This window comes from Pteronotus mesoamericanus, unplaced genomic scaffold (genome assembly GCF_021234165.1).
Source record: "Pteronotus mesoamericanus isolate MK-2021 breed Mesoamerican mustached bat unplaced genomic scaffold, CSHL_Meso_final scaffold_21, whole genome shotgun sequence".
Classification (NCBI taxonomy): Eukaryota; Metazoa; Chordata; class Mammalia; order Chiroptera; family Mormoopidae; genus Pteronotus; species Pteronotus mesoamericanus.
In genome coordinates, this window is record NW_026555310.1 from 24,125,170 (window position 1) to 24,139,325 (window position 14,156).

Consider the following 14,156-nt stretch of genomic DNA (forward strand, 5'->3'; position numbering starts at 1 on the left):
CCTCCAGTGTAGACTTAGGCTGTCATTTATTGATCATTTTCTTAATGGGTGGAAGGATTTGAGTTCTTCGGGCTCTGCTTTTTACCAGCTGCAAAATTTAATCATGTTACTATGTTTTTCTGGGCTTTAGTTTCTCCTCTGTAAAATGATCAGGAAGGTAGAGTCATCTTTAAGGCTTCTTCAAACACCCAGATTCTGATTTCATGCTATGCTTTTCACTGTTGAACTTGTTATATTTAACATCTGAGAAGGACTTATCAGACATCTTCCTATTAGAGTGTGATAAAGAAATCAATCTTCACAGCTCACAGAGCTGGTTAAAATCTAAACTACTAAAAAGATACATAATGTGTGATTCTCCTGGACAAAAACTCTGGGCTTTTTTTTCTTAAAGATTTTATTTGTTTATTTTTAGATAGAGAGGAAAAGAAGGAGAAAGAGAGGGAAATATCAATGTGTGGTTGCCTCTCACATGCTCCCTCCTGGGGACCGGGCCTGCAACCCAGGCATGTGTCCTGACTGGGAATTGAACCAGTGACCCTTTGGTTCACAGGCTGGTGCTCAACCCACTGAACTACACCAACCAGGGCAAACTCTGGGCTTTTATAGATGTTCAATATCTTCATGGAGAATCATAGAAACCTTTTCCTGATATTTGTCAACTTGTGACTGGTTTTTTCTCTCCTGTTCAGCAGTATTAGAATTCCTTCCCCTAGTTCAGTATCATAAGCCCTTCTTCAGCCCTGGTGACATCAAGACAATGGGAGGGGGTAAAGTCTGTAATCCTAAAGCATTTAAGAGTTGGGTTGAGGTGTTCCTCAGCCTCTAGTGGGTATACACTTTTGTTCTCATTCTCTCACATTTATTTTTTATATGTGATAGAGCTGTGTTTAAAATTCTGAGTTGGTGGTCTGCCTCTGCCCCCAAATGTACAAGTGCTTCCAGAAAAGGAGAGGTGTGGTTCTTGTCCTTGAGGATCACAACACCTAGATTATTATACTTCATAGAAAAGTATGATTTTTATTACATGTTATAAATGTCCAAAACAAAAGAAGGACACGAGCAACATCTGGACACTGTAAAGATGAAGATAATTTTAAAACTTCACAAGTAAAACCTCAACATATATTAGAACTTGATGGCTTTACAAGTTCTGATATATATATTGAGGTTTTAGTTACTTTACCAGTAAGCCATCAAGTTCTGATATATGTTGAGGACTGGGGCAGACAGAGGGGAGTGAATTCATAGAAAAAGATCAATTTGAAAAGGGATTCTCCATTTAGGCGAGTACCATAAACACATTTGTCACAACTGGTTGATTTCTCCATTCTTGTAAATGAAGAACCAGGTTTGGGGAAGTTAAATAATTTATCCAAAGTCACATAATTAGTAATTAGCAGCAAATCCAGGTTTTAAATTCATGCCCATGTAATTTCATAAGACATTATTTTCCTATCCCTTATCCAGTCTCTTAGTGCCAGATTTATTTTGAATATCAGAATTTCGAAGGCAATACAGTGCAAATATCATGTATTATACAAACAGTCCCAGTCAGGTCTGGTGCTCCCTGTAATCAAACAGATTCTTATTTGGAGGAGAAACATGAATATTCACCTAAAGTGGGATAAATGAGGTCTATAAATAGCCTCATACCAGTCCAGGTCAGGTTTTGCAGCCAAAACACTTTTGGGCTTTAGAACTTTCTGGAATTCCTGTCAGTTCAGTTTTACTGCCAAAAAACTTTGGACTTTAGAACTTTCCAGAATTCTTGGCTTTGGACTTAAGGATTGTGTACTTCATTACCAGCCTGCCTGGGTCTACACAGGGAGCTTTGAGTGGGCCCCAGGTTTTCTGACGGTGGGGCGGCGGGGGCTGTGTCTTTAATCCCGGGCCTCTGTGTATTCCTGTCAAAACTGACACAGAGCTTCAGGGGCTGGGGCTCTCACTGGGGCGGAGCTGGGGGCAGGAGAGGGGTGCTAGAGTGCACATGGGCTCCCATGTGAGCAGTAAAGCCCAGGGTAGTCGGGGCCATGCAGGGCTCCATGCCAAGGGGAGCCTCTAGTGACCATGGTTTTACTGCCCTATGAACCTGCTTCATGCCAAAAGTTTATAGAGGGAACTATTTCAGTGCTATCACATATTCTATTATATTTGGGAGGTCATTGAAAAATATAGGACTGTTCTGTATAAATTCACACTGCAGCCAAATTCAATGAAGCATATCTAATTTGAAAAGATGGGTATCTATTGTTAATGAGCTAAAACTGTGTTATGGTAAGGTTATTTGAAAATAGAGGGAGATTACAAATGGAAGTGACAGTGTTTTTTTCCCCACAGGCAAGACTACTGAGACAGGGAAAAGCTAACATGTACCGGAAATATTTTAAAAGCTAATGTATGATCATTTAAAAATAAGATTTGGAATATAAGTAGGTGATGGCTTTTTTTATTGCTGTTCTATAGTCCTTATTGGTTCTACATCTTAACATGGTATAAGCATTAATAATTTCTAAATTATGATTGAATATAAAGGTAATGTTATGATGATATTAAGAATTCATACCATAGCTGTAGCCTGAAATATGGAAGTGCATTATGTTGTACCCAAAATAAATTTGACCTTGGTGCTTCATATGCATTAGTCATTTTCTTCTGGGCACAAGAGCAGAACACTAACTGGGTATGAATAATGAATGAAAAAATTTCAGATTAATTTTTAGCATTTCAGTCTTTGTATGAACACCAAATGAGGTTAAATTAGGATTCTGGTTCTCTTTCAAGTATTCAAATTGTCAGATATTTTTAATTTATTAGGCTTGGAGAATTTTTTTCTCTAACATTAACCAAACTAAATAACTGCTACTATGAAGATAAACAGTGTTTTTAGGTGGATTTCCCCCCCTTATCTCTATAATCAAATCCATGTTGATCAGCTTAGATGTTAAAAACTGAGCAAACTAGATTCTAACAAACACCAAGGTTAAAGCAGTACATTAAGACAGTGATAGGTGAGAGTGAAGTTTTATAAATAAGAATCATCAAAGACCTATATAGTGATGGAGCTAATCTGATTATGAAGTTTTAAAATCAAATTAAGTCTTTTCCATAAATTGACTGAAAAGTATATATGCTAAAAGTTAATGCCATCTTCTGGCTGAACAAAAGTCTTTAACATGAGAACTAGCACCTAAAATACTGGTCTTTTCTCTTTTTCTTTTCTTTAATTGGGATGACATCAGTTAATAAAATTATACAGGTTTCAGGGGTAAATTTTATAATACATTATCTGTATATTGTGTGTTCACTACCCCACATCAAGTCTCTTTCCATCACCATTTACTCCTTCTTTACCCTCTTCTATTAACCTCTCCCTTTACCCTCTGGTAATCACCATACTGTAAGACACTGTTTTTATTCATTATAGTTTAAGGCACAGAACATAATTTGAACTTAATTTTACTTTGATGTACTCAAGATTAGTAAATTAATTTTGTTCAATAAACAAACATTCTCAAATATAGAAGCAAAAATACTTTAGTATTCTGTATTTACAGCAATTTTATTATCTGCCCCAACCTTGTAGAATGAGGTTCAATGAGGGATAAATAAGAATAAATGAATGAAAGTAAAAGAACTAAGTCAGTTTCTATGATTGAGAAATAATACATCCACATTTTTATATTTAGAAAAATGTTGAACATTTCAGTTATTATTGTTATTACTTTTCCTACCAAAGAAAAGTTTTGATTATACGGAAATGTCCAAAGGATGTTTATACATACATTACATTTTCCTTCCCTCTACTAAGATGTCCATTTTCAAACTATTCTTAAAGGCACATATGGTTGTACCTTCATTTTTTATGGCGATTATTTCCATTAAAATAAAATCAGCATGAGACAAATCTTGAATCATACATTAAATGAGTGATTGATGTTTGTATTTTGCATTAAGGTTAGAGCCTAGAACTAGCTAAGAATTGCTTTGTAATTGGGGCATGTTTCAATTTTCTCAGATATGGTTTCTCCTGAAGGAATGTGGGATGATATTCTCTTAAAATGGTTTTAGTATCATGCTGGTAGCTACTGTTCATATATGTCTAAACAGAAAATATTTTTCCTTAATTATTGTGGAATGGAGGTAGCATGTGTTTCAGTGTTGTTTTTAGTTTGGGGCTACACATGATGATTGTTATGATATATATCAAATTCCACATAATGCATTAAATGTTGATATCTCCTAACCCAGTTATTAAAAAAAAAAGAATGTAGTACATGATACGGTTTCTGGTGAACACATTGTATTTTCCTGGAAGGAAATATTTGTGGCGATTTACTATGCATTTTATTGATATCATCAGCAGATGCAACACAATTTTAATCCTTTCTGTGAGATGATACACAGTGCAGAATAGGAAAGTTAATCTAGCTGCAGAGGCTGACAATGAAAAGCAATTAATAAATGGTTGTTTTAGATAAAGACAGTTTTAAATAGAGAACATGTCAAATAATTTTAACATGTGCATTGATTCTGTGTTGAAGAATGGGCCTTTTTCTCTGAGACTTTAGCCTTTCAGTGGCCAGTACCAGGATTGTGGTTATGGATTCATGAGTAGATAGATCACTGGTTTCAGGGGGAATGGTCTTATAAATTATTTAAATGACACTGCATATGATACTATGTCACATTTTTATGAGCCCTAAGACCAACCGTAAAGCTGAGTACATTGCAATGGAATAAGATTTTAAAGCTTTGTTCAGAATGTCCATTTCAAGATGTAGGTGATATTTGCCTCCCATGAAAGCAAAACACTAGAGGTTTATGTGAGAAAAAAATGAAAGAAAAAGGAAAATATTTCCAAGGTAAAAGACCACTGTCATTCTTTAGCTAGATTATTCTTTCTTCCACACCATTGTAACCAGAAAGTTTCAGTAACATACACTTATATTTAATAATGTCAGTCTAAGATGGCATCACTCATTTGTTTCTACAACGAATGGATTATAATTGTTTCTGGCATAAAATGGATTCAGTCAGTGGGCCAGAGGCTTCTTCTGTGAAGGGTGCAGTGTTAACTGTTGTAAGCTTCCATTTTCTCTGCTTCCATGGCTGACAGATCCCCTTTTTATATATACATATTCTTCCTGGAGTAATCTTATGTTTTTCTATTTCCAACCTTTTGGGAGTCTTTAATAACATCTCCTACAAACCAATAATAGAGCTTAGAAGTCATCTTCTATGAGCCAATAACCTACTAGCATCATAATTTTGGAAAATTGACAACTTTTTAAAGAGTAAGATAAAGTACTCTCTAGATCCATCAAGATGAAATCAGAATATTAGAACTCATAAGGATAAATAAATTAATAAGTATTTGCCAGAGTGGGTCATCCACAGATCTGTAGGGAGAACCAAATAGTCAAAAAAATCTTTATTTAATGTAAGCTTTTCAATAAACTGTGCTTTAAAAAAAGCATTGCGTATGGTCCACTAGAAAGAAACCTGAGGTGAACAAAGTTCAGGGCAGTATTTCTTGAATTATTAAATTGAGAAAAATAGGTCTCTAATATTCCAGTTGGAAGTTCTTCCTTGAACTCAGTTCTGACAATCATGCCATGGGTAATTATATTCCAGAATCTAGTCTTACTTCCTATTTTAATTGCGAAAACCAGATCATTATACTAGAATATTAAGATTATAGTATGATTTAAATTACATAAGATTTTATGTACTTTTTGAGTTCTTTGATGATGACAATTTTGCTTCCTATTGTCCCTATCAAACAGTAACTACCAGGGTGAACCTCATTTACTTACACTCAAATACAATCTAGATATTCGTTTTTTCATTTACTATATACATTGTAAGCACATATGCTCAGCTCTGTCACAGAAGTTCCTCACTCTTAAGGATCTTACATGGCCAAAGAAAGAACATATAAATCAATCAATAAGTAAGTATATAACACGTTAGATGGTGGTAAGTTCTATACGAGAAGGTAAAGCAGGGTGGGCAGGTTGGGAGTACTTAGGCAAGGTGGGGGTAGGGTTTCTATTTTATATGAAGTGGTCAAAAAAGGTCCCACTAATACAGTGAAATCTGAGCAGAGACAGAACAGAATGACTCCTGTGGCTCTCCGGGGGCCATGTGGTCAGGCAGCAGAAGCAATTGCAAAAGTACTGAGGGGAGACTGAGGGCATGTTTTTAGTGTTTGGAACAAAAGGCAAGTGTGGCCCGCTGATTGTGGGGAAGAATGGTAGAGTATGAGTTCAGTGAGAGAATAGAAAGCCAGATTATGCAGGGCATTTTAAGGATTTTAAGGAAGTTGTTTTAAATGATTTGGGAAACTACTCAAGGATTTTGGGTAAATGAGTACCTACACTAGTTTTTATCTTTTTAAATTTATTTTTAATAAAAAAGATTTTATTTATTTATTTTTAGAGAGGGGAAGAGAGGGAGAAAGAAAGGGAGGGAAACATCAATGTGTGTTTGCATTTCATGCACCCCCCTGCTGGGGACCTGGCCTGCAACCCAGACATACGCCCTACATTGGGAATCGAACCAGTGACCCTTTGGTTCACAAGCCGGAGCTCAATCTACTGAGCCACCTCAGCTAGGGCTAGTTTTTATCTTAAAAAGATCAATTGGATATGTATGACAAGCTTATAGCCAACATCATATTTAATTGTGGAAGACTGAACGCTCTCCCCACCCCAAGATGAGCAATAAGGCAAAGATATCTACTCTAATTATTTCTATTCAACATTGTACTGGAAGGCTTAACTAAGACAATGAAGCAAGAAAAGGAAATAAAGGGTGCAAGATTAAAAAGAGAGAATGAAAATTATTTATTCTCAGGTGACTTTTTAAAAAATATTTTATTTATTTTTAGAGAGAGCAGAAGGGAGAGAAAGAGAGAGAAGCATCGATTGGTTGCCCTGCACACCCCCAAATGGGGACCAGGACCCACGACCCAGACATGTGTCCTGACTGGGAATTAAATGCAGTATGCAAGATGATGCCCAGCACACTGAGTCACACCAGTCAGGGCAGATGACACTTTTTTTTGGGGGGGGGGGATGAAATCCTAAGGAATCTAACAGAAAACTACTAGAATAAGTAAGTGAATTTAGCAAAGCTGTTGTTTACTAGCTAAATATATGTAAATACTCTACTTCTATGTACTAGCAACAAAATTGAAAAATAAAAAAATTCATAATAACATATTAAAACAAAATACTTCAGGATAAATTTAACAAGAGATTTACAAAACATACAGAAAACTACAAAACTTTGAGTGACATTAAAGAAGACAGATAAATTGGAGAGATACATCATGTTCCTGGATTAGAAGACACAATATTAAGATGGCAAGTCTCCATGAAATAACAGCCAATTTAGTGACTTGAACTTGGAGAAACAAACCCCTATTTGGGGAGCCACAGCACTTGGGACATTTCCCTGAGATTTATAGATATCTATGTGACTAGTCATTAGTCAAAGAATTTTTTCTCTCTGGAAAGAAAAACAAGAGGCTTATAATTGTTTATATAAAGTGATGAGTTTTTTAAAACCCTGTTCTTTAGCAAACATACAGTACTAAACTCTATTTAAGGCCAGTGCCTAGGAAGGCTTATCTTTTGAAACTCAATCAGCGTATTTGAAGTAAAAACAAAAAATCTTTTACTGAAGCCAGGCTTCAGAGTACCCCATACTTAAAAAGCCAATTTGCTAGTTATTCCAAATTATAGTTTTATTCATTTTTGGTATATTTCTTCAGAGTCTTTTGCTTACTTAAAATCTATGATTCTCAGGCCTTTGTTTTATGTAACAGTCAGGTTTTACATATGGCTACTCCGCACCTGGTAAACCAAGGACAGTATTAGATAAATTGTGGTTTTGATGGACACTCATTCAGAGTCATTAGACTTCTGTGGGATTTAGAGTAGTTAATGGCTCTTCCCAGATAGAGGGGTTAGGAATTACTAACAGGTGGTTAAATTTTACTTGCCCCTTCTTCTCAGACCCCTTCCTGTTTTCAGTTTATATTCTCACCTTCTGGTGCCACTTTTGGATGAGCTGGATGCATGTGTTTTTTATGAAAGATAAAAAGATAATTTTTGTTTAACGCGCTACAGCGTGACCTTGCTAGTTAATAATTGCCAGAAAAGGACTGCTAATCTTCCTTTCTAAAACTAATTTTTTTAATCTTTATTAGAAATTATTTTGTTACCTATTCCCTAAATTTTAACTGGGCAATGAATAGCAATCCCATAGAAAGATGAGTGGTTATATTTTTGGCTAATAGCTTATGCTGGAAGGAATACGAGGAGACGGCGCCACTGAGAGCTAAGCACGCTGAGGTTGCCGATGGAGAGTTTGTTTTGTCAAGGCAGGATTCTGGTTTTATCTGCCTTCAAAGTTTTTCGGGCTAAAACTATTTTGACTCTACTTTTTAGAGGAGGACTTTTAAACTTTGCTCATTCATTTGTCTTTGTCCTGGAGGAGATTCAGAATAATTTTCTGAGAAGAATCCAGGCTCTGCTCACAGCAAAGGTGATATAAATCAGGCTTTTTGATTCTTATCTTTTTTTTTTCTTTGCAAGGAACAGGAACCCATTCAAATGAGCTCACATGGAAATAAGGTTGATTGTGAAATTATAGGAGTTATGTTAGTTTGGCAGTGCTGCCATAACAGAAGACCACAAACTGAATGGCTTGGACAACAGGAATTTATTGTCTCCCCATTCTGGAGCCAGAAGTCTGCATGGTTTGTTCTTTCAAAAGGCTGAGGAAGAATCTGTTTCATGGCTCTTTTTGGCTTCTGGTGATTTGCTGGCAATCTTTGGTGTTCCTCGGCCTATTTGCCTGAGTCCAAATTTCCCCCTTTTATGAGTACCTGTTATGTTAGAAAGGGACCTCCTCTCCTTCAGAATGACCTCAGCCTAACCAATTACATCTGTGATGATCTTACTTCCAAATAATGTTTCTTTCTGAGGCACTGGGGCTTAGGACTTCAACATACTGAGTTTTGGTGGAACAATTCAATAGGTTTTGACAGGTCCTTTGTGCAATGTACACCTGGGCCTCGCAGAAACTGGGCAGCTCTTGAATGTCTCTTTCTCATTTGCTTCCAGGGTAGTGTACAGATTGGCATATTGAAGCCAAAGCAAATTTAACAATGATCACATTTAGTGTAGATGGGTTAATTCTCCATATTAACGAATGAATTCCATCTTACGGCTTTTTTTTTCACTTAGTGGCAGATTTTACAGAAAAGTATACCATTATAAAATAAAATAAGATCAAATATATACAGAAACACACATGCATGTGCATGCATGCACACATATATTACAAATTTTTTAAAAAAGTTAACAAAGCAAGGATGGCTTATTTTCTCCTCCACTTGAATCTGAGTAGGGTCAGTGGCTGCTTTGACCAACAGAACATGGCAGAGGTGACACTTGCCAATGTCCAGGCCAATGCCTAAAGAAAGTAGCAGTTTCCACTTCCTTTCTCTGAGGACACTCTCCCTGAGAGCCCTGAACCATGATGGACAATGACGTATGACTACCCTGAGACTCCCACCCTGGAGAGGCCATGTGTAGGGGCTCTGGTGGACAGCGTCTTCTGAGTTTAGCCTTCCAGTCATGTCTGCTAAAGTTCCTGATGCTTAAGATAAGCTGTATTGGGCCCTCGGACCTCAGTCAGTGCCATGTAGAACAGAGCAATTGCCAGTGAAATCCTGCCCAAAGCCCTGATATATTAAATTAGGCATGGTTATAAGTTTCTATGTTTTAGGAGCAAATTTTTACACATTTTTTACACAGGTAACCAGAATATTAGGCCTCTTATATAAGTTATACACTATCAGATAATTCCATCAAAGGTGAAATATTCCATTTAATTGAGTCCTCCTAGAAGAACAAACAGAAGGGTAAAAACAGCATGGCATTAGGAGAATCATCTCTGAGATCTCAGTTCTGAAGACTGATTTGGTTAGCCTTTGGAATTCTGATCAATCCAAAATGACATCCTGCTCAACTTGAGAAGGCAAAGAATCAGGAGTAGTGTTAAAGCTACCTGTGTACAGAGCCCATATCAAAGAGTTAAATAGGCTTCCCTTTCTCTTAGGATTCTGGTAATCTAGAAGGATTTTGGGGAAGGGGTTTTAGTAATAACAGGAGGGACTAGCAGAAACTAGATGTATCTGCATTTAAGCTCTTTTAGGAGATACTTCAGGTCCAACCAGCATCAACTTGCCCCTCATTATAGGGGAAGGATGAGAGCAGGCCTATGTACTGGGAGAATCCTAGAGCCAAGTGGAGGAAGAAGGTAGGATAAAACTAAAGATAGAAGCAGGACAAGAGTGTAGCTCTTTAAAGCTCTCAACATCAGAAAAAACAATTGTAATTGTGATGGATGTTAACTAGGCTTATTGTGGTGATCATTTTTGCATTATATATAAATATCAAAGCATTATGTTGTTTACCTGAAACTAAGATTATGTTATATATCCATTATATCTCAAAAGTAAGAAAAAAATAAAAGAAAAGAAATATAATGGGTAAGACGTGCCAGAAGTGGTGCCTCAGATTCAGAATGCTACCTTCCTCTGGGAAAGCCAGCCAAAAGTTAAACATTAGCTGGTTGCTCTACCGCAGTCAGATCACACCTGTAAGAGTGTGGCCTCTGAACCAATGCCCTACCATCCCCGTGCCATAAACGCAGTGTGGCTTGTTTTAAGTCTACCTGTGTTAGCCACCATGGATTTTAGAATACATAGTTTCTCTAAAAATAATAAATGAGAAGTATATTTAAGGAAACCACACCGATTTTAAGAGAGTAAGTGTGGTGTAAAGATGGGGAGGATTTTTATCATGGCTAAGGTTATTAACCTGTGACCTGCTTGGTTAAGGCTTGGGGTGATGGTTGGGGGAGCCAGAAAGCTTTACACTGAGGTGAGGTAGGAGAAGGGAAATGAGGAAAGAGCCTGCAGCTTTTCCTGTTACAGCAGGCGGTGCTATTTCTTACTATTCTCTTGACTAGGACTCTTGTCAGCCATCATGAAACTCATCATTAGAAAAAAATAATTCATGTGTAAATGGAAAAATGCTTTTGTTTAAAATACCAAAAGGCAGAAAAATCAAGAATTGTTAGAAAAACATAATACTGATAATGGTTGTCAATGCACATTACAAACAAAAGAACAAAAGTTATAGAAGTATTTGAAAAAAATTAAAAGATAATAAATAATTTTACAGTTTAAATAGTTAGAAATATGTAGACTAATATTAAAGAGTTAAAACGTTAAGAACACTATAACAAGTGGGATCAATGTTTGCAAAGAAAAGTTGGCTTAAGAAAAGACAAAATCACCCAGGCCAGTGTGGCTCACTCAGTGGGCTGGAGAGTCGTCCTATACACCAAAAGGTTGTGGGTTCCATCCTGGTCAGGGCACATTCCTATGCTGAGGGTTTGGTTCCTGGTTGGGGTGCATGTGAAAGGCAATCAACTGATGTTTTTCACGCACATCAGTATTTCTCTTTTCCCCTCCTCTCTTATTCTTTCTTTCTAAAACCAAAGGACATGACCTCAGGGGAGAATAAAAAAAAAGACAAAATCTAAATATAAAAAATATTTAATTATACAATTTTAGAGAAAGTAAAAATTTTAAAAATATCAAGAGATCTAAAGGAAGGAGGAATAAGCACCCTATGCATTGAAAATTAGATCATAAAACAGGGGCAAATCAGCGTAAACCGAAATACATGGGAAACTGGGAATGATGCTGCTTTTTAGAATGGTAGGAAGAAATAGAGCCTCAAGAAGAGAAAGAAAAGAACACAGGAAGTCATTGTTCATCTTAATGAAACATATGAAACTTCTGGTAGCTACTGGAGGCTGCAAAGGTATCCGCCAGGCTTCCTCCCCCTGCCCTCCCAAGTATGTGATGCCTGTGCACCGCAGAGAGACGCTCACAGCTGGGCCTCATCCTGCCCTGTCCGGGGGCCTGTGCCCTCTACTGTGGGCCCACCACTGAGGCCCAGTGCGTCCTCCGGTTAGAAATCGCGGGCTATATGGTCTGAACCAGGCTCAGTGCCCAGAGCAGTTCAGATACTTGGCACAAACCCATAATTTGATTACACGTTAACAAATTACTTCTATACTTTAATTTTTAATAAAACACATCATTTGTATCTACCCATAAAATAATATAGATATGTAATTATCACTTTGAGGGTTTTAAAAATCTGGTATAGTAAGTTCATTATTGTTATTCTTTAAGGGGAAAATATGGGCTACTATTTTTTGCCTGTTCTTTCCAATAAGATTCACTAACAATTTTTCGATTACTAAGAGTTTCTTGTGTAGTCATTTGAGTCCAACCTGTGTCACTTATTAACTATTGATTGTACATAAATATTTGATTTCTCTTATCTTCAATTTCCTGGGTCTGTAAAGAGATCAGAATAGAATTTATCTCACAGGATTAGTGATTAAGCAGAAAATACAAAGAATGAAACAAAAGTTCTTTCTGTAATAACTGCCATATAGTAAGCAATAAATGCTATTACTTATTACCATTAACGTTTATGTGTGACAGCTCTCAAAGTACTGATATTTTTTCTACATTTAACATTCCCAACCAGAATTCTAATATCTTGCTAACACTATTCATGTCTTTTTCTGTTATACTATTAAAAACTCCCCAAAACCTCATGGCCTAAATAACATGAATATTTTAGCCTCCAAATTTGTTGACCTCTATTATCAGTGACATTAAGTCAGTTTCTGAATCATTCCAGTCAGTTATCATTTTTATAAAGTGGCTATTTATCATTGAATAATAATTGTCGGTAATATTAATACATAAATAGAAAGTATTATAACAATAATTTATATATTATAGAAGTGCTAAAAGGAAGCCTTTATCATCTTTTTTTTTAATGGGAATAACTCCAATGAATTTGTATTAAGTATATCAACACATAGTTAAAATAGGCATATTCTTTGATGGTCAGTTAAGAGATATTCAATAACTTTAGTTTTACAATTAAAATTTGGAACACATACTGAATTTTGTCAAATGTTTTCCTGGCATTTACTGAGAAGCTTAGAAGATTTTAGCTTTTTTTTCTCCTTGTTAATGTTCTGAGACATGTTTATTATTATTATTATTATTATTTTTTGTGCTATATCAATTTGAAATCCAGGATAAATTGCTGGCAGTTTTTATAATATTTGGATATTTGTAAATATTTTATAATTGATATTGGCTTATCTTAATTTTTTTTTGTATTTCCTTTTGAGATTTTGGAATGAAAATAGTTTTTGCCTTATAGACATGTTTGGGCCATGTTTTAATTTTAAATATTTCTGGACAGCTATTATTATCTATGTGTTATTCTTTGAAATTTCTACAAAGGTTTGCAAGAATCTGTGACAATGAAATACCATTATTGTGTAGTGACTTACTATTTTTTGTCTAGTTGATTTTATTAATGTAGATCTTTCTGTTACATTTGTTTAAATATATTCTATTTTTTGTAAGTAATTATAAATGCTACTTTGTTTTCTAATTGAATAATATTGTTGATGAGAATACATGTTACAATTTAAACATTCTTTTACAATCTATTTTATTAAATTAAAAAAAATCGAGCCAATGGTTTATCAATGATGTTAGTTTTTTTTCTGTTAGGGCTAAGGTGACATTTGAATAAAAACATGAAGGAGGTGCTAGATCAGGTAAGTTTAATAATTATTTAAATACATTAAAAATCCAGGGTTTTAAAGTTATAATCTATACAATTATTAAATTTCAGAGAAATGTTTTAGTGAAATGTTTAATGTTTAGGTTTAATGTAATAGTAAAGTTTCTGGGTTCAAAGTCCAGCTCTCCTACATACAAATTTTATGACGACGGGCAAGTTAAACTCTCAGCAGCTTAATATTCCTATCTGTAATTGGAGGCAAGAGTAATACTAATAGGGTTGTCGTGAAGGTGAAATGGATTAATATAGGGGGTGCTTAAAATAGTGACTGGCACATGGTAAGTATTCATTAAACTTAGCTATTATTGTTGTTATTACTATTACTATCATATTAAATCTACAAGACTTGGAAAAAGACATGTAGATCACGAA